This window comes from Phascolarctos cinereus, unplaced genomic scaffold (genome assembly GCF_003287225.1).
Source record: "Phascolarctos cinereus isolate Bilbo 61053 unplaced genomic scaffold, phaCin_HiC Scaffold_2;HRSCAF=192, whole genome shotgun sequence".
Lineage (NCBI taxonomy): Eukaryota > Metazoa > Chordata > Mammalia > Diprotodontia > Phascolarctidae > Phascolarctos > Phascolarctos cinereus.
In genome coordinates this window covers 394,398,775-394,421,220 of record NW_027555625.1, presented here as the reverse complement: position 1 = coordinate 394,421,220, position 22,446 = coordinate 394,398,775, and the positions used below count along the sequence as shown (strand labels likewise).

The 22,446-nt window shown below is 41.2% G+C and overlaps 1 protein-coding gene across 2 annotated transcripts in view; it reads left to right on the top strand.

Annotated features, from left to right (window-relative positions):
• Positions 1–22,446, top strand: part of ATP10B (ATPase phospholipid transporting 10B (putative)) — a 362,023-nt gene that overhangs the window by 77,717 nt on the left and 261,860 nt on the right. For both annotated transcript variants that reach the window (XM_020992355.2, XM_078150541.1), the window contains exon 2: positions 11,844–11,941. The gene's annotated coding sequence lies outside the window, so the exon portion shown is untranslated. The remainder of the gene's footprint in view (positions 1–11,843; positions 11,942–22,446) is intronic.

Here is a 22,446-nt window from a genome sequence, read left to right as displayed (position 1 = left end):
TGTACCTCTAGTAGATTATACCCATTATGAAAAAGTGAAGTATGTGTTCATCTACTGTTAGGAAATTTCCTCTGACCTTAGAGAAATAGCATCTCTGTCCTGTTTCTCTTACCATGATTTCTTTGACCCAGTGTCCTTTTTTTCTTCTCAGAGTAATTATGTGTCCCATATTGAGGATCTGGCCAAAGCAACTTCCTGTTTTTATCTCCCACAGATCACTGTTTCAGAAAAGAGACATGTCCCAGGTGTCTTCCTCCCTCCCAGCCTGCCTTCTTTATATCCCTTGTGTAAATCTTTGCAGCAACAAAGTAAATTTGGAGTGGTAGCAATTAGGAGGGAGCTCATGCTTCCATAGAAAACCAGTTGTCAGGAAGACAGATTTCTGCATCCAAATTGTACACAGGTCACTATTCTGGTTAAGTAGCCAGATGTGTCCTAGGAATTGCCAAAATAGAAGACTGATAATTCTCCTTCCCTTCATAATCATCATAACCATAAAAATAGCTAGGCACAGTGCCAACTACTTTACAAATATTCTCTCATTTGATCCTCACAACAACCCTGGGAGGTAGGTGCTATTATTATCCCCATTTTCCAGATGAGGAAGCTGAGGCAAACAGAGGTTAAATGACTTGCCCAAAATCATATAGCTTGTAAGCATCTGAGGCTAGATTTGAACTCGGACTTTCTGACTTCAAGTCCAGCACTCTATCCACTGTACCACTTGGAATCATAAATTTTCAGCTGAAAGGGATGTTAGAGGTCATATAGTCTATTTCTCTCATTTTATCAATCAGGAACTGAGGCCCAAAAAGGTTAAATGACTTCCCCAAGGTCACAAAGAGTAAGTTAAACAGGCAGGATTTCAAGATCGCAGCCTCACCATGGCAAGGCTTTAGGGGACAACTTTATAGAAGAGAAGGAACCAAAATTTCACCTTTTATTGATCATTTGGGACCACCACGGGAACATCAAACAGAGTACCTTACTCGGAAATAACCTCATGGGTCATTTAGCATAGGGCTACACGGAATAACTGTGTTTTTCAAGTGTTTGAGTCTCATTTTCAGAGGGGTTTTTTTCTTTTTCCTCCATAACTGTTAGGCTATGAGTATGCCTGCAGCTTCTAATCTGATTGAGTATTTAGAAATGAGAAAGCTAAGCTTATTAGAATTCTGTGCAAGCTAAGAATAAATAGGTCCAAAGTAGATTTCCTATGAATAAAATGCATAAGCTCTAATCCTCAGACTTAGCCGTATCTATTTTTGACTGTAAGGGAGAGAAAAAGAAGGGGGAGATGGTGAAAAAGGAAGAGAAGGGGGTGTGGCAAGAAGAGGCAGTTGAATAAAGCATTTGTTCCAATGTTACAAGAAAACAACTAGAAATAACTTGAGGGGCTCCATAGAGACCTGGAGTCCAAAGTAGCCTTTTGCTGAGGGTGTTCTAAATGCTGGACTTGTTCTACTTGCTAAGCTGTCATTCACACCAAGAACAAAAATCTTTAGTAGAAATCTGTGTCGCAGCTAAAGAGAATCTAGATAAGTCATGAACAAATAAATCAACTCCAGTTTAATTCATAACAAGTTGGACCAAGGCATGGTGATGCTAGACTTGCAGCCTGGAAGACTTGGCTCCAATTCCACTTCTGCCCAGGAGACCTTGGGAGGGACACGTAACCACTCTTCATGTCAGTTCCTCGTCTGTGAGGGAGTCAGACTAAGGCCCCTTCCAGATCTAAATCTGCAATCCTATAATCCTATGACAACTCCAGTGGATCTTAGGAGAGCAAATAACTCCAAGACAAAGTTTGATTCATCTCCGACTATAGCCACATTTGACATATGGAACCAAGGGAACAGTAAAGATAAAAATCTTTACTCCAGTGTATAATTCATTGCACATATACCTACAAACGCACATCCCCAGAGAGTATCCACACCTATGCCTAAAGGATATCCGTACCTATCCTATCCATACTACCTTCCCTTCCTCCAATATTGTCTGTTTCAAAAGAATCAAGGAATATCATTACTGAGTCAGATTGAGAAGAGTATGAAAATGTCAGCTCCCAACTTCGGAATCAAAATGAAGCATTGGTAAGAGAAGAACAGGGAATATTAAATAATGGAAACTGATGACATGAAACCCACCTGCAAACAATTTTTTGAGTGAATGCTGGCAACAGAGTAGGGAAAAGGAAGGCAGGGGCTTAGCATCTTGAGTATCCAAATTAAGAATGACAGCTGGACCAAAATGTCAGGAGGTACTTAGTACTTTTCCTCAACTTCTGAGACTATCCTTCTCAAGGCTTATATCCAACTACCCATCCTACACACACACACACACACACACACACACACACACACACACACAATCACACATATACACATACACTACTCTCCAACCAAATCAAAGTACCCAACTACAACCCATGCTTTCCCACCTTTATGATTATTTCCTATGCCTAGAGAACACCCTTTCCCCATATCTGCCTATTAAAATTCTACCCATCTTTCAAACCCCAGCTCAGATGCTGCCTCTCCCATGAAGCTTCCTCTGACCGTCCTCTCATAAGCTGGAAATTAGATTCCCTGTCAGCTGTTCTCATATACTCCTCCAGGATATTGTATTTATCTGAACCTGTCTTATCACCCTAACAGATTGTAAACTCCTTTAGGGCAGGGATCATGTCTTATTCATCTTTGTGGCTTCCTAGCACCTTGCACATAGATAGTACCTTGTGTGTAATAAAAGTCTGTTGAGTGAATAAACCTTTTACTAGGGGAAAGTCTACAAAAGCACTAGCTCTGCTTGCCAGAACTCTCCTTACATTGGATACCACTGTGCCATGCTTGTCTATCAACTTCCAAGTTTTCTTCATCCCGGCACTTGTGGGCACACCTGTCTACTGAGTAGATGCCAAATTCAAAGTATTTGAAAGAAGCATTTCTGTCATGAGATGTGGAAAAGTGGAGGAGATTTTTCTTTGGGAAATATTTTTTAGAACATCTCCTACTGTGAAGTGGGAGCCACAGATGCCTGAAGAAACAGTGCAAGAAACCCTGGCGGGCTTAATGTTAACTTGAGTAAACACCCTCTGGCTTCTGTAGAATAACTACCTGGAGGGTTCTCAGAACAGTTTGCCCACTTCTAGGAGGTACACCTGGCCCACCAAAAGCATCCCCTTTGGACCTATTTAAAACCCTTTGTTATTCAGACGCTAAAAGACTTAATAGAAACTGGGTGCCAATATCTAGCTGCTACCCAGCCTCAATCTCTCATCATTTATGTTAATTGGGTTATCAGAGTTTTGAGTCAAGGAGATTTCTGGAAGCTTCCAACAAGTTGTTTGGAAATAGAGTGTGGGTCCATGCAACTCCTAAAAAAATTAAAAGATCCCAATTGCTATTAATTTCAAATATGCTGCTTCCTCTTTATGTGAGTTTCAGCAAGTTACTTTCCCTCTCTGGGACTCAGTTTCCTCAACTGAAAGTGAGGAGATTGGACTGGATAGTCTCTTAAGTCCCCTTCTTGTCATAAATCCTCTGAACCTATGAACTGATCTAGGATTCTGAGGGAAAATAATAATAATAATAACACCACCAACATGATACATAGAACAATTAATAGAATACATGACATTTTTCAAGAGGACAGTTTAAGCTCATTATTATTCTGCCTAACTTTAAATCCATTATCATCTCTTCTAAGTAGAACCAAATATAGGTTTAAAATTAAAGAGAGAGTAGAATCAAAATATCTCATTAATTATTTGACGTATATGGATGACACCAAGCTATGCGGTTCCACCAAAGAAAAAATACATTTAACAATTCTTAACCTCAGAATCTCCAATAATATAAGAAAATGTCATTTGAATTTAATGGCAATAATTTTTAAAATACTTCAGGGAAAGATAGAGATTGAAGGCTTCAAACTTAAATCTGGAGGCCAAATTGAACCAGTGTGTGAAGACAGTAATGGTAAATACTTTAGTCTCATATAGGCAAGACAGTTTTGAAGAAGAAAGATGCTGAGATTTAGTGTTATCTTGAAATCAAAGGTCACTGAGAAGAATACATTTCAGGCAATTAACGCCTACACTGTACGAGTTCTAACATATGCTTTTGGAACTGTAGAATGAATCAGAACAGATTTGGAAAGTGTCCTAATAAAACCCATATAATATTAATGAACCACACAGGCCTCTATCACCCCAAGGCAGCTGTAGAGAGTTGAACACTTCCCTGGCAAATAGGAGGAAAAAGATTGATAGAGATTCTTAAAGCATTTGATTAACAGGCTATAAGCAAACCACTTCAAGCAACACTCAAAGCTGATAATAGGTACACACTATTGGATTTGTCAAATGTAACTGAAGGTGGCCTACCTCCAGATGTAGCCTATGAAACAGCTAAGGTCCAAGAATGATCTCAAAAGGGCCCGCATGTTTGACATTAGGAAGAACAGCCAATAATATGTCCATAAAGTTGAGTAAATGATAAGAGTCACAGAGACTTATTTGTGGAAATGGAGGGATATGGCAAGTTAGGACCAGGTCATGGCCAACATAAATTACAAAAGGGTTATCCTTAAGGAGCCCAGACTTAATGAGCAATGAATCCTATTCAAAAGAATGGGAACAGCTGTATAATACATCACCACAGGCTGCAAAAATTTAGCACCTACCAAATACTTAGCAAGACATGACCTAGTGGTTAGAATTATATATAAGTACATGTCATAAAAACCTCAATGTATCCTTGAGGACTTAACTAATAAACTATACAGTCGATGGAACATTATCACAGACCAAGTTGTCGCCCATAATAGCCCAGTCATAATAATGATTCATGAAAACTTAAGAACACTATTTTAATAGATGTTGACATAACAATCTCCTAGCTGTATAGAAAATAAAGTTTTAAAAATCTAGAGACTTACAAAATCAATCAAAATCATGTGGGAAGAGAATGAAGTACATATCATTCCCATCATCCTATCTGTTACTAGGATTGTACCAGTGGGCTTACCAAAGATGAGCTTACATCCTGATACTTTTGATAACTACAAAAAAAAGTAGTTATTTTATCCACCTATTAAACAGTCAACAGACTATTAAAAATAAAATGAACAGCAGCAAGAGAGCAACTCCACCTAAAAAGAAGAGAAGAATGGTTTGTCTATATCAGCATCCACCTTTTTGGTTACAAAAGCATATATATACATACATATATGTATATACACAAATCGTTCTCATCTTGCTTGTATGCGTATGTATGTACGTATATATGTATCTGGGTAGCTAGGTGGCACAGTGGATAGAGTACTAAGTCTGGAGTGAGGAAGACTTCTCTTCCTGAGTTCAAATGTGGCCTCAGAAACTAACTAGCTGTGTGACCCTGGACAAGTAACTTAACCCTGTTTGCCTCAGTTCCTCAATCTGTAAAATGAGCTGGCAAAAGAAATGGCAAACTACTCCAGTATCTCTGCCAAGAAAACCTCAAATGGGGTCACAAAGAGTTGGACATGACTGAAAGATGACTGAACCTGAAATATATGTATCTGAGATGGGATTTGAACCTATTTCTTCCTGACTCCAAATCCAGTACTCTACCCTCTAGGCCCTACTGCCTCATTGAGAAGTCATCTGTGTACTCTGTCTTCCCAAACACCTACAAAATGTGCAACTGGTTAATTTTTTCTAATCCTACATTTGAGATAATAAATCTTTTAAACAATAGTGACAGAACAGCTTGGGAGAAGTTATAAGTTCCTATTTACATTTACTAACCTATGGAGGGAGGAAGTGAACGCAGTGGAGGAAGAGGATGTGTCCTTAATCTGGACATCAGGTTCAGCTAACCCAGAAAGCAATCAGGGCTTTACCTGGGTAAGGTGCTTCACCTGCACTTTTGCATAGACTTTTTGGTGGGGAGGGTGTGTCTAAAGCTTTTGAAAAATCTGCCTCTAGATATTGGCACCTAAATTCTACCTGTCCCCCTAGGGATATTCAGGATCTGATTGTCGAGGTTGTTTCACCTAGATTATTGGTGGCAGCATTCCATTAGTCATATGTGTCTTCACACAAACTTTTCTATCCCCAGCTCAGTTTCTAGAGGACCTTCTGTTTTTGCTGAAATGCATGAGTCCTCCCAGAGACTTATCAGACACCAAGACAGGCATTTTGTTACTGCTGCAAAATTCTGCTGCATTTCATTGTGCTTATGGCCCTGACAATCAGAGCAAACATACTTCTGGCTCTGTAGAATGTGGGCTAATCTAATGGTAGCAGACAGGAGGAACTGCATTAATAAAGTCATATTGTAACATATATGCATACACATGTATGCTGGTAGATGCAGGCCAAGCCCAGACCAACAACTTGGGCAGATCTGGTCAAACTTCTAAAATAGCCAGGCAGTTGGAAACCTTCAGGAATGATTTAAATGGTTTTTCCAAGACACATTTAGTTCAGGTTTAACAAGACAGCTAAAGTTAACAAGATGCTATTAAATTTAGTTGGTTATTTAATATGCATGTCTTCAAGAGTCGTGTGGGAGATTAATAGCATTATTAATACTAATTGATTTTTTATAATTAGTGTTTAGATTTCAATAGTTTTCATTAAATTGGAAGAGCTGAACCACAAGACCACTTGTCAAGCATGTTATAGTGGGGGTTCCTTTCATCTAGTTGGATGGCCACTGAAGTCCCTTCCAATTCTCAAAATTCTGTGACAACAGAGATGTGTCATATGAGACATAGCCTGGCATAGTAGAAAGAAGGTTGTTCTCAAAGTCAGGATGCCCTGGGTGCATATCCTTACTCTAACACATTTCAGCTGCCCGACTCTGAACATTTCACTTTAAAGGGTCCCAAGAAACTCTCTAAGATTATAAGTTTATCCATCAGGAGCTCCCTACACTGATGAAATCATAAGTCAGGGCAAAAAGCAAAAACACACATGTGCAGAAACAAGTCATTCTGAATAGATTTGGAGCCTCAGTCTGAGGCTGATTGGGATGACAGAGAGTAAGAGTGATAAGTAGACCATACTGCAGAAAGGAAAGGACCTTTTCATATCCTTGAAATAACTATCTGCAATATAGATATATACATGGAAATCAGGTCAAGGACATAACTATACTTATACCATGGTACATAACTATATATGTGTGTTGTGTGTGTGTGTGTGTGTGTGTGTGTGTGTGTGTGTGTGTGTGTGTGGTATGTAGGTATACAGATATCGATCGTAGTGTCAAAGGAAGTAAGGCAGGAAAATGGAGTTTTAGAAAGATTAAGCCAGGAGTGCTGTACGGAGTGGACTGGAATTAGTAGTGCATCTCACTCCCTTCTTTCCCTTTCCTGAATAGTCCTAGAGTTGGAGGTTTGTAGCACTGCCTACGCCTCATTAGAAAAGAAATGTCACCCTCAGCCTGGAGAGATGGAGAAGCCAGAGACAAAGAAAAATCCCTTCCATAAGCAAGCGCAGACATTCCAGAGCTCCCTTTGGGTGAAGCAGCTACAAATACAAGCCCAAAGCGCCTCCTAACGTTGGCCCCTCATGCGTGGATTCGGCGAGCGTTCAGGAGGCTGCTCGGTCCTGAAGCCGGAGCTGCTCCGGGGAGACGAGCAGAGCGCTCAGTACTTGTCGCTCCCTAGCAGCCACCGGGGCTGGCTGCATTCAGAAGGAAGATGGGGAGGAAGGGAGAGAGGATGGGGGGTGGGGGGAGAAGAGAAATAAACATATAAACATGCGCCCATTGTGAAAAGAGAAGCCAGATTCAGAGTGATCCTTATTTAGCATTGTCCAGCTCACTGTACTGTGGCCATGACCTGGCCCTCCCCCCGGAAATGCTTCTCTTGCTTTTCTTCTCGTGGGTGGGTTGAATGAGAGCCAGTTGGAACTTTGGTTTTTCAAAAGCCTCTGGCTCTTAGTGGCAGCCTGAGAGACAGGATGTTTGTTCCTTATGTCTCTGGTCCTGGCTCAAAAGGACTGAGTGACAAGGCTAGAAAAAAAATTTTTTTTGGAGTGAAAAGAATATATGAAATTGGGTTGGGGGGAAAGGGGAAATGTTCTTGCCCCACCTCCACTCCTGTCAGCCAGGGAGGTCACCATCTTCCCAAACAAAAGACAGTGGTCACAATTCCTGAGAAGTAACCTTCCAGATATGACAATGCCTTTTAGCATATGTAGAAAGCTGCAGTCTTAGCCAACCTGTGTAAATACTGACATAGTCCTGTTGTTAGCTGTGTCCAGGGGGATGAGCAGAAATGCAGGTTGTGGGCATTGGTGTGCATAGAGCATGAGAGGCTGTGGATGGAGCTCCCTGAACAAATTGGCCCCACTCCAACCATCACTACCCTCACCCAGTCAGAAACCTGTAACAAAAGAGGGGTGACTGCCATAAGCAAGGGTGACTTCCTCTTCCTTTGCTCTCATTCACATGCTGCAGAAAGGGCCTGGAGGAACTCATGAGATTATGCTGATTAGGTCCACTGCAAATTAATGATACCTAATATCACACTGCTTAGCACAGTGCCTAGCATTTAGGAGGTGTTTAATAAATGTTTATTGACTATATTGACCATCTCAACTGGGCTCTCACTACAACAAGAAAAAATTCTATTCCTCACTAATTAAATCACTATCCTACTGCCCAGGTTCAAACCTTTATCTCTTCTTAAGCCTTGAACCCCACAAACACCCCACCCCTCCCTTTCAGCCAAGGACCTTGCCTCGAACTTGAAAAAATCGAGGTGATTCAACATTCTTTACCTCTCCTTCTCACCTCATATCATTCAGACATTTGTCCCATTATCTCCTTCTTCACTGAGGTCATGGATGAAGAGGTGATCCTTCTCCTTACCAAGGCCAACTCTCTACATGCACCCTTGATTATGTCCTCTCCCATCTTCTCTAGCAAATTAGGTTCCTCCCAATATGTCTCCAGTTTCTCTTATCTCCGATCTCCTCCATCTACTAGATCCTTCCCTGATGCCCACAAACACATCAATGATTTCCGTCCTTAAAAAAATGATATCACCAAGTCAGACAACACGGAGGGAAGAGAAAAGAAGACACAGAACAGAACCTTGGAAGACACCCACTACTGAGTGGGTATGACCAGCAAAAGAGACTGGGGGGGAGGGGGTTCACAGATAGAAGATCAAAGAGAGAGCAGTGTCATGAAATAGATCAATAGAAATAAATAGACATGGATATGGATATACAGACAAGGTCAAGGACATAACCATACTTTTAAATATGTCATACCAAGGCATGGCCATAGTGGAAAAGGTTAAGGACCTAATGGAGATAACTGTCAGAATATTGGTGAAAACCACTGGCCTAGTTCTGTAAATACTGAATTATTATCATTCTTTTTATAAGAAATTTTTCTTTATTGGGCAACCAATCAATAAATATTGATGAGCACCTACTATATGACTGAAGCACAATCTTAGGTCCTTAGTTCAGAAAAGACAGAGGCATTGTGGGAAGTGTTATAAATAACAAAGAGTTTTTGATGATTTTTAACTATTATACAACATCCCATTTCTAAGCACTAGCCTTAGCTTTTCCAAAAACCATTCGAATGCATGTGTAAAAACTATCTTACTAGATCTATTCATCGAAAGCTTTCCTCCTTTGGAAAACATCCCCACGTACAAAGATGGATGAGTTTCAGTCAGTTGCATCATCCCTGGCCTTGTCTTCTCTCCACCCAGAAGCTAAGGACCTAAGTCTAAACTCTCAGACCCAGGAGATGTGTTGGAGGAAAAAACTGAATATGCATTTGGCTGGGGAAGGTGGAGGAACATCTGTGATTGGTTTTAATCACTCCATTTCATGACCCCTCCTGCTGTTTTCTGGCTGTTTTATATCATAGCCTAACAATGTTTCCAGGGAAGAATTTGATAAGCAGGCTCAACATTTCCTCATGATCCTAAAAGGTGACAAATAGGACTTGCTTAGCCAGCTCTCCCTCCCGTTCCCCACAAGGGAGTGTTCAATCTTTCATCTGCTTCTGCTTGGCTCATTAATAATAGAGACCTAATTGGTGGAGCTATTGAAATATAAGTATCTCTGTAGAAAAATTGAGCTTGCCACCTCTGCCCCTATTTTTTCCCTTGGAGGAAAACCCAAGACGTTGTCATTGCCTAGGTTAATCTTTCAAGTTATACTAAATATTGGCAATGCAATTCTAGTCAGGGATGTACCCCTTGGCACTGAAGCTATCCTGAGCAGCTGGCATGCTGTGAAGATTGTCTCCTGTGTGTGGTTTTCAGGGTTGACAAAAAGTGGTATTGCACTTAAAGAAAGCGATATAGTTTAGTGGGACCACTACCAAGAAAAGTTGAGAGAAGGTACATTGTAGTACGTTTGGGTTTGGGATTTAGGGCATTTATATGTGTGTGTGTGTGTGTGTGTGTGTGTGTGTGTGTGTGTGTGTGTGCGCGCATGTGTGTGTGTGTGTGTGTGTGTGTGTGTGTGTGTGTGAGAGAGACTTCAGAAAGCTCCCAGTGTGGAAACTCCCTACATCCATGCAAATGAGCAACTGTGAATTATACTCTTGGAGAACTACCTGGGATACTAAGAGGTTAGGCTAATTTGCCCATGGTCGGTTGGTGTCCGTGAGAGGAAGAGAGCAAACCTGTATTGCTGATTCCAAAGCTAGAACCCTAAACATTATGAGACATTGTCTCTTACTAATAAGGTTTGAGTTGGTTAACAAAGTATGTCTCTATGCCAACCTTTATTTGGGACTACCACATAATTTCCTTGTTTTCTTCCTATGTACCCAACACACTCATCTGTGCCCAGGGTCTCACACCGTGGACTTTATTTGCCCTGGAAGAACTCCATACTACCAAAGTCCTTACACTGCACTGAGACCTTGTCCCTCCCATGTCCCATAGCTTCAGGGCCCTGCTTTCTCATGTAATAGTTTAATCATCAATACTCCCTGCAGAACAGCAGATGTTATTGCATACATATATCTTCAGTCTATGAGATTTTCATATTTACCTTCCTATAACTCCTCCATAAAAGATCCACCCAACATAAAAGAGATGTTCCCTAACATCTTTGGTTAGCAATTCAACATTGAGGCTATGCGTTATCCCCTAGATCTCACTGTGTAATTGTCCCTCCTTTTTTCCAGTCAAAACTCAATTGGCCTCCACCTACTATACTATACATACCTTTTCTGGATTATAATTATAGCTCTTATATCACTTCTTGTTCCTAAACCTTCATCTATAACAACTCCCATTCTATGCCATTTAAAATTTTAAAAGTCTATACCATTTCAGACTTTGAGGCTTTGTTTCCAGCTGTTGGAGGGGGAGGGAACAGAGGGTAAGAGTGTCAGTGTCGAACTTAAATAAAAACAGATATCTATGGACCTCATATTGGCTAAGAAAATCACAAATTGACATTATTTTTGTTGTATTATATTTTTATTTACTTTGTCAGACATTTCCCAATTACATTTTAATCTGGTTTGGGTGCACTCAGGAGTTTTGCATCCCCTGGCTGATCAAGTTTGATACATCTGGTGGTAGATGACCAATGACTTACATGCATTGACCATCACAGGGAAGGGAAGGGACATTATCAGTGTTTTTTGAAATATCTTAAGTATAAATAGATATACATATATATAGATATAGATATAGATATAGATATAGATATAGATATAGATAGATAGATAGATAGATAGATAGATAGATAGATAGATAGATAGATAGATAGATATAGAGAGAGAAAGAGGCGATTTCCTCACAACTCTATGAGACAGGTAATACAAATGTTCTTATTCCCCATTTTACAGATGCAGAAACTGAGGCTGAGAAGGTTGAGTTAAATATCAGCGGCAGGATTTGAACCCATCCCTTGACTCCAAGTCAGATGCTCTTTCCTGAAATACAGGTCTGAACCCATCACCTGTTCAAGAAAATGATTCCCTCATGCTCCTCAGATAAAATACGAGTTGCTGTTTGTCAGTTAAAGTCTTTCACAATCTGACTCTAGGCTACCTTTCCAGGATCACTTCACATGACTCTCCTCAACACATGACATGGTCAAGCCAAACTGAACTGCTTGTTACTGTCTGTACACAAAATCCCATGCAAGTTGTACCCCAAGCCTGGAATGCCTCCCCTCCCTTCTGCCTCATAAACCTGTCTAGCTTACCGCAAACCTCCACCAAGTACCCTCCGTCACATGAAACCTCTCTCAATTCCTTCCAATCGCTCCCTCCACTGGTTGCTAGTTCCCTTCTATAGAAGTAATAGTTTATCTATTGTATCTATATTTTGCATTTAGTTCTCTGTGTGTGGGTCATTTCCTTTGATAGAATTTAAGCTCCTCGAGGTCAGGAATGTTTGATTTTTTTAAGCACTTGATAAATGTGTATTGAATGAATGAATAAATACATAGTATATATGAATATATTCATTCCTATACATATTAATTTATTCAGGAAACATAACACCGTAACTCAGTTTATGATGCACCTTAAATCATAGCATGAACCAGAAGAGTTCTTAATGATCGTTAGTCCAACCTCTTCCATCTTAGAGAGGAAGGAACTGAGGCCTAGAGGGGGAAATGACTTTTTGTAGGTCACATAGCCAGTTAAGGATATACCAGTCCCCAGTGTGGGGCTCCTTCTCCAACCGGCTGCCTTCTAAGAGCTCCAAGGAGCAGGATTTCAGCCCTTGCCCACGGCATGGGCCTCTCTAACAGTGAAGCTTCTGTGACATCCTCTCTTCCCAGCAGCCAGCCTGCCTCTCAAGGCATTTGTTTCCACTAAGTGTAGGACAGCTAGCATACGTAAGTGGCTCAATTAGAACTGCACCGAAAGCCTATAATTGGCCACCTGAAGCCAGTCATCCGCTAGATTTCAGACACACTCTGAAAAGTGGAAAAATAAAAGAAACACTGTCATCATCACTTACTGAAACATCACTTTAAAGCTATATCAGCAAGATAGAATGTGGCATTTATTAAAAGTAATATTAGGGCATGTTATTTGTCGGTGGGGGATAGGAAACCCCATACCATGTCACCATCTATGCCTGAAGAAATAGCTAAAATTACTGTGTTGGGACAGCATGGGCTGGAGGAGGGGTCTCCACCTTTTCTGTATCATGGACCCTTGTGACAGTCTGGTGAAGCCTATAGACTCCTTATAAGAATAATGTTTTAAAGTCATTGAAGAAAATGCTAAATTTAAGTTAGAAGTTAGCTAAGTTAAAAAAGTGTTTATTAAGCACCTACTATGTGCCAGGCAGTGTGCTAAGTACTGAAGAGCGAAAATAAAGACGTCATTTTCTTCCCATCTACCTCCATGGACCCCTGAAATCTATCAAAGTCAAGTTAGGAACCCCTGATCTAGAAGTAAGAGTGCTAGGCTGAGGCTGAGGAGACACAAGTTCTAGTCACTGATTTGCTAGTGCTTTCAAGTGTCACCTTGAGCAGATTCTTTCTTCTCCCTGAGCTTTGGTTTCCCTCTTTATGCAATGAGGGAATTGGACAAGATGGCCCCTTCCAACTCTAACAACTATGAGCCTGTGAGTCTGAAAGCAAGGGAAAGTCACTCAACTAAGAGTGAGAAGATCCAGGTTCACATCCTCGTCCTGACTGTTCCTAACTGGGGTGACCCTTCTAACCCCCTGGAGACTCCATTTGTTCAGCTGTAAAAACGGAGGTCACGATGGACAAGCAGGGGCGCTTGGAGCAAAGTGCTTTGTATGCCTTAAAGGAATAGAAAATGTGAGTTCTTATTATTAAGGGAGTTCTCACTTGTTTCTAAAATGATGAATGCTTTAGAAACCTCCAGTAGAGGAGATGACGCAACCTGTGTAGGTGCATGTCACCAAGAGGCCTCTTCAGTGTTAGGCTGAGTCAAAGGAGCCAGCGGAGAAGTGCAGGTGGAGAGGAGGGCTTGTGAAATTGCTAACGGGGCAAAAGGAAGCTGGCAGTGATGCAGAAACTGTGAATAATTCCTTGTGCACGTGAATATGCATCATCTCCAGCCCGTTTGGCCCATCTGTGGGACTGGGCTCATTGAAGCCACATGGAAACATGAGCTGGCACAGCTGTAGAGGGCGGCAGGGCAATCATGTGGAAGATCATTCTGATGGCACCTTTTCCAGTGCTGAGCTTGTAGCATGCCCATCCTTAGGGCTCAAGGGGATCTTGGAATCATACAGCCTTGACAAGCTCCAAGAGAGAATACCAATTGAGGCAGCATCTCTTACTGAATCATGGCATGGCAGACCTGCAAAGGGACCTAAGAGGTCATCTTCTCCCAACCCCGCCCCCGCCTCAGTATCTCAAGGTTAGAAAGGACCTCAGAGGCCACCAAGCCCAACCTGACCGACAGTCTCCTCTATGGCATACCCAATTAATGACTCATCAGGCTTTGCTTGAAGACTGCTATGAGAGGGGAACTCACTAACACTTAAAGCAACCCACTGTACTTTTTTAATATATAGAATTGGTAGGAAGTTTTCCATCACAGGGAGCCTAAATTTACAGCCCGCAGCTTTCTCTTATTTTTCTTAGTTCTGACCTCTAGGGCAAAGCAGAATAAATCTAATCTCTGTCACTTGGCAGCCATTCAAATTCATAAAAGATTTAAAACCAGAAGGAAGCAGGAGGCAGTCAAGTCCAACCCCTCATTTTACAGAGGAGGAAACTAAGGTGAAAAAGATTAATCACTTGCCTAAATTCCTGTAAGTAGCAACTAGCAGAGGCATAATTAGAATCCAAGACCTCTAAGTCTAAATCTAATACCATAATGTCCTAGTAGTACTGTACCACGATGTTCCCCCCCTAAGCCTTTTCTGCTTTAGGCTAAAAAGCTTCATGTCCTTCAATCAGTCTTCATATACCAAGAACTCAAGGTTCTTCAGTACTGTGACCACTCATCTAATGACAGAAGCAATACAATCGAAGCTGTCAAAGGACCTTTATTTTGCTGAAGAGACTAAAGCCCAGAAAAGGAAAGTGATTTGCCCAAGGTCACAGAGCTGGACCTCAAATCCTGGTCTCCTGATTCCCAGGCTTTATTCTGCCCCTCTTCTGAGCTCTGTACTAACCCAACTGAGGCAGTTTTTTGTGGTACAAGTCCTCCAAGTCTCTGCGCAGCATCCTCCCTCCACAGCTTCACTTCTGAGATCACTGTCTGACTGCCTGGTTAAAATCACTCTTGAAGGCTCCTCCAAGACAGCTCAATGTGTTTTTCCACTTGGCATGAGATCTAGAGAAAACTCCTTCCTCCTTCTCCTGCTCCTTCTTCCAAGTTCCTTTGCTTTGTTCTGCCATGTTAACATCTGCCTTTTGCTCAGAACAGAATTATCCATCCAAAGGTGCTGAAGTGTTTACTCCCCAGTCTATCATATTCCATCAATTGTTGTTGTGATACTCATTTGTGAGACTACAGGGAGTAAAATGTGTTATATTAAAGAAAAAGCCTCAGCTTGCTCCTATAATTTACAAATGAGAATGAAAACCCTTCTGTAAGATTGGGATTCATTCTTCTGAAGGATATATTTCCTGTAAAATAAGAGAATAATATTAGAGACTATAAGGGGCATGCATGTACCATGCAGATACCGTCCATACCCCACCCCCAATGGCACCTAGTGCCTTCATGCTACCTCATGGCTGTCCTGATTTCCACAACCACTGACTGACCAAGTGTGATATCTTACTGAGCTTACTCCCTTTCCTGATGAACTTTTCTTAGAATCTGAGAATCGGTATTTTACCCAACCTTACCCAAAGCATGAATATGCCTGCCAAATGCTCATTCACTTGAGAAATCTTTTACGAGATTCAAATGCCCCCCCCACCCCACACACAGTGCCATGCCCTCTGCTCACCAAACGATGTTTGATGATGAGTCTGAGCAATGATAGGGAGTGCTAGATCTAAAACAGGGAATGGGCAATGTATTGACTTAGGTTTTATGATATGGTTTTGGAGGGAGGAATATAGACTTGTATCCTTTAATTGCTAGTGCATTCCTGTCTGAAATGACCTTCTGTATACTCTATATAATCATGAGCTCCTTGAGAGCAGTGACTCTTTTGGCATAGGAGATAAAGCGCTAGGCCCAGAGCCATAAAGAACTGAGTTCAAGTTCAATCTCAGACACTTGCAAGGTCTGTCACTGCAGTCAAGTCATCTAACCTCTCTCTGCCTCAGTTTCCTCAACTGGGGATCACAAAGAAAACATATGCACTGACTATATCAGTATGAGGACCACTACATATGGAAATCCCCTCCATTGAAATGTTGACACCTTATCCATAACGTATAGTTTTAGAGAAATGTTTGAGGGCGCGAGAGGTTGAATTGCCCAAGATCACAAAGCTAGTACAGAGCAGGGGCAGGACTTGAACCTAGGTCTTGCTGACCGCACCTTCCTGATTGTCCACGTTTGTATTATTTTTGCTAGGCGAATGAGAGGGACAGTCTTTATGGTGTGGGCCTGTTTGTCCAAAATCAACATGACAATATGAGGATGGCCAAAACACAGGTTGGCATCTTCCCCATCCCCACTTCAGGTTCTTGTAATAAGTCAGGTTATGATTTCATAGCAGTTCACGATGATGACAAAAGTGAGGGAAGTGATGCATGATAATCTTGCAAAGTAACTGGTACCAATTTTCTTATTCCCATTTACAGATGTATTTCAATTCAGTTTCAGCTAAGCACTTAACACTATTGGGGGCAGCTAGGTGATGCAGTTGATAGAGTGATGGACCTGGAGTCAGGAAGACCTGAGGCCAAATCCTGCCTCAGATACTTACTAGCTGGGTGACCCTAGGCAAATCACTTAGCCCTGTTTGCCTCAGTTTCCTCACCTGTAAAATGAGCTAGAGAAGGAAATGACAAACCTCCCCAAAATCTTTGCCAAGAAAACCCCAATTGGGGTCACAAAGAGGCAGACATGACTGAAAAGCCTGGACAATAAGAGTTAGGCACTATGCCAGGTATAGGAAATAAAGACTAATACAAAACAGTCCCTGCCCTCAAGAAGCTTACTTTCTACCTGGGAAAACCTGCATATAGATAAATAAATACAGGTTCTGTTTAAATACATACAAAGTGATTGGAAGGAAAGAACACCAGCACCTTAGGAAAGGATCTTTCTAGGAAGTGGCACTTGAAGTAAGTTATGGATTCTAAGAGATTGCAGGGAGGAGGGAAGGGACAGCCTGGGTAACGTCAGGAAGGTAGGAAATGGAATATTCCAACTAAGGAACGACCAGTAGGCCAGACTGACTAAAACACTGAGGACAGCAGGAAGGTAGCGTGAGGTCAGTCTGTTAAGGGAAGGTAGAACCATACTGGGAAAGATGTTAAATGCTAAAAACAGAAGTTCATATTTTATCCTAGAGGAATTTTATCCTACAGGAAGCCACTAACGCTTATTAAGCAGAGGAAAGTGAGACTTCCGATATGTTAAATATGACTTGTCCAAGGTCTTGTAGCCAAAATTCAGTCATAGGCCCCCACCTCCAAGCCCAGGCCTTTTTCCACCAAAGTATTTTATTTTATATTACAATTTACCCTTGGATTGATCTCATTTGAGCTGTTCTATTTCTGGGTCTGTTGGCCCCAATGGTGTGGATGGCTAAATTTAAGCATTATTTGCAAAATAATTTATATGCAGAATTTTTAAATGCTCAAGGAAAGCCAGTATATTCAGTTGTTCAGTTATGAAATTATAGTGTTAGTGTCTCCAGTAGAATGGAGACTGACTAGCAGTTTGAATTTCTGATAGGAATGACCTCCATTCCCTGCATTCCCAGGGCTTGGATTTCAGTGATTCATAGATGTTATGGGTAGAATTTGTACTGTGTGGTATACAATTATACCATATGTCAATAGATAGATTTTCCTCCCAAACACAGCAGTACGATATGAAATTGATAACAAAGTCCAAAGCTCCCAGCATCACCCTGGCACAGAAATATCACCTCCCCCCAGCTCCAACCAAGGCAGCGTGGAGTTGTAAAAAGAGCACAGAAGGTGAGAGAGCCTGAGTTATTATCCCAGTTCTGCCACTTTTGGGATGTTTAACTGTGGGCAAGCAACTTCCCCTCCCTGGACTTTGGTTTCCTGCTCTATAAAATGAAGAGGTTTAACTAGATCTCTAAGGTCTTCTATCTCTACCATTCTGTGGTCCTGTCTGCCTACTACTACAGGCCTTGCTTTGCTATGTTAGGGTGACAGGAGGCTGGTGGCTGGGCTAGGAGTGGTCCAATCAAAAGTCAATCAACTCAGACACTTCAGTTAACTAGATTTGTCATATAACCTTGAAGAAAAAGAGAGGCCTAGTATGAGGTAAGGCTGGATCAGTAGCATGAAGCTCAGATTAGTGGAAGCTTTGGAAGCCAAGAAGAAGCATCAAAGACTTGATTCAGTGGGCAACTGCAGGTTGTTTTTTTTTGAGCAGGGATGCAGAAGATGAAAAAGATGCTTGGAGAAAATTACCAGCTTGCTCCCTGGGAACAATAACTTACATCCACTGAGGAATACAGAACCTGGTAGAATGTATTTACTATCCCCCTGTTGTGTTTACAGGTAGTATATTTGGGGTACAATCCTAGTCATAAGTCTGAATTGAAGTTGAGAATAAAAACCTCAGCAGAAGTAGTAAGAATCATGTTCCAAAGAGCTTTTCTTTCTGTGTTTAACTCTAACATTTTATCTTACAAGTCTAAAAAAAAAGGTTCATAGGTCCAGGTATTTGAGGACATTGTTGAAAATGACCAGCAAACATAAGAGATAGAGAGCTGGTCTTAGAGTCAGGATGCCTCTGACCCATGCTGACTGTGTGAGGGAGGTCATGGAAACTGTCAGTGTCCCAGGCAGCTCTCTGAGACTACAAATTACATAACGGTTGCCAAGTGGCATTGATAGAGTAGATTTCCCAACTGGAAATTTTTATAACATTGAAGTCACTGGTTAACAAAATTTATAATCCACGTTTATATAACACCTTCAGCTACCTTTCATACATTATCTCATTTGAGCCTTACAGCAACTCTGAGGTAAGGTACCATTATTATCTCCATTTTGTGAATGAGGAAAATGAAACTCAGAGTGGTTAAGTAATGTGCCCAGCTTATACAGGTCTTTGAGGATGAAAGGAAGTGCAGCATCCCCATCCTGAAAGAGGAGGAGGTGTACTGCTGAGGTAGCTCCCTAGGATCACTCAGATGAAATGGAGCTTCGCATTTCATGGAATCGCAGAATTGAAGGTGGCATCAGGGGATCTCTAATCCAAACTGCATCAGAGCAGGAAGCCTTTCTCTGTTTCTAATGGTGATCCTCTGGGGGATGAGAAGAGAAGCCGTGAAATCATCTGTTGCTTCTCTATCCTAACAGATGCTTGTCTGAGGCATTCACCTCGCTGGAACTGGCCTCACTCTGTTCGCAGAAGTTGCTATTCACTCATCTGGAGGAAGGAATTCAATTTCAATTGATAAACCTTCATTAAAGACCCTTCGGGTGCAGAGCTCTGGGTTAGGCACAGATGTAGAAACATCTCTTGGCTAAAATGCTTCATTTGGTATATGGTGCTTATTGTCTGTTAGTTGGATATGGCACTGTCATATGTACACACACACACACACACACACCCCCAAATAACTATAATACTGAATAATAAATAAAAGATTCAGAATATAGGTGGGGAAAAGGGAAGTACAAATGAGAAAAACTGACATCCTGGAGATCAGGGTAGATTTCAGTTGAATTTCAAAGGAAAGGTAAGAATCCAATAGGCAAGCTAGTGGAAGGACAGTTCTGACATTCAGAAGGCAATGAGCTAAACATAAAGGTGGCAAACATAGGGGCACTAGCAAGTGGTCGAGTGTGGCTGAAGCATAAATACACGAAGTAGGATGGTGACATTATGGAGTGCTTTCAAGTAACCCAGGCAAAGTGTTTGTACCTATTTAATAAACAATTAATTTGGTAATAGTTAAAAGGTTTTGAGCAAAGGAGTAGGATGACGAGACCTATCCACAAGGATGCCATCATCTTGAGCCTAGATTGGAGCAGGGAAGAGTGAAGATGGGAAGAAGTCAGGAGGCTGGTCAGGAGAAGTAAGAAGGATGTTTGTAGGAGCAGCTAGGTGACACAACAGGTAGAGCACCTGTCCTGGAGTCAGGAGAACCTGAGTTCAAATCCAGCATCAGACACTTGCAACTTACTAGCTGAGTGACCCTGGGCTAGTCATGTAACCTCTCAACCTCAGTCTCTTCATCTGTAAAATGAGGATAATAATAGCACTTACCTCCCAAGGTTGTTATGAGAATCCAAAAACACATGTGAAACATTTTTGCAAACCTCAGAGTGACACATAAATATCATTATTATTAGTATTATTTTTATTTTATGTGCGATTTGATGTACCAGTTGGGTACATTAAGGAAAAAAATATCCTATCAGCAATTGGACGTACACATCTGTACGTTAGGAGAGGGCCCAGGACTGGAAGTCTCCTAAACTGCAGCAATAGTAGTGACCAAGGCAGTGAATGAACTTGCCAGGGTTAGTTCTCACCGATGTGGATGTATCAGAGAGTGAGAAGAAGATCAGGCAAGGAAAGAATCTTGGGAAGCACTGAGATCTCTGGGAGAGTGATTCCATACAATGACAAAGGATTGAGGAGAAAATAGTTAGGGAGGAAATGGGTGGCAACAGCTGGGGATAACTTTTCTAAGAGACTGGGAAGTAAAAGGAGGAGAGAAAGAAGAGGAGAGGTGAGTTTATCATTTGTTTGCAATAAATACTAAAGGCGTGGGGTGGTGGTTAGGGCAGAGGAGGGGCATGATTATAAAGATGTGTTAGTATGAATACTTAGACAGTAATGTGGTGGATATTTTGAAGGAAATGCTAAACTTCAGCCAGCAATCATTGGAAATAAAGACATTTTTTTTTTCTCTCATTCAGGTTCACAGAGTCCCGGAAATCTGCTCACCATGGTGAGAGCAGACAGGGGAGGAGAATCCACTGACCCTAAGTTAAGAACTCCTGCTCTAAATATTCATTATTGGCATAACATTATAATATACAAACAAATTTTTATTATTAACACTTTATCCTCTTCAAAATACTTTCATGTAAATTGGTGCAAACCATGAGTTGGGAATTAGGAAGACACAGTTCAATCCCAACCCCTCTTCTTGTTAGCTGTATAGCCTTGGGCAACCTCATCTCACTGGTCCTGTTTCCTCATCAATAAAATGAGGGGAATCTTCACTAAGGTCACTTTCAACCCTGAAGCAATAAAATGATGATCCTATGATTAGTTGGGAGGCTCTTACCAACAATCTAATCAAGAAGTGCTGGAAAAGTAGAGAGGTGGGGCTGAGAGCAAAAGCTATTCTGGAGTGAGAAGTGATAGGACTTAGCAACCATTATAAAAGAGAGAGGAAGGAGTCAGCTATGATGCCAAGGGTTTGATCCCAGTGGTGAACTGAGGGTGGGGGAGATGGGACGGGGGAGAGGTCCTGAGAGACACCTCAACTAAATTTGAAGATGCTCATTAGAATAGGGATAGCTACAAGTAATAGGTATTTTGGGGCCCCTGCAGCTCAAGAAACCACCTAGGAAGGTATAGAAAGGAGTATAACCTACATCAATGAAGTTGGAGTCTATACAAACGAAACCTCAGACACAAGTTATTGAAAGAGTTTATGTGAGGGTGTAATTTCTGAATCCATAAATCTTACTTCATTTAGCTTCTCCCTGCCTCAGTTTGCTCATCTCTAAAAAGGGATAATAATATTCCAGGGGTAAGAACAAATGACGCAATGTATATGAAAGTGCATTGAAGAAGGTGAAGAGTTAATAACAAAAAAAAAATTGCATATTATAACCAGTTGTACTAATAATGTACATTTGGAGCAGGAGTTCTTAACTTGGGGTCCACATTTCTCTTCCCATCTATCCCTACCATGGTAAACAGATTTCAGGCACTCTGTAAACTTGAATGAAAGAAAAAAAAACACATCTTTATTTCCACTGACCTGTGGCTGAAATTTAGCATTTCCTTCAATTATTTAAAAATGTTATTCGTGAAGGGATCCATGATGGAAAAAAAAAGAATCATTCATTTTTAAGAATCCAGTAAATCAGGGATTTTTGGAGGAATGTTGTAAATAGAATTTTGTGGGGACACAGTCTTGCACAGATTGGAATATTAAGCAGAAAACGGCAGTTTTCAGTTTGTGAAGGGTTTGAGAGAAGTATTAATCCAGGATAAGCATCTGTGCAAAACATTATTTATGAAATACAGACATGCTTCTGATGAAAGATGTGTTAAGGGATAGTGCAGACAGAAACAATAAAATGCTGATCACACGCCTATTCATCCAACTCTCCTGGCTAACAATGGC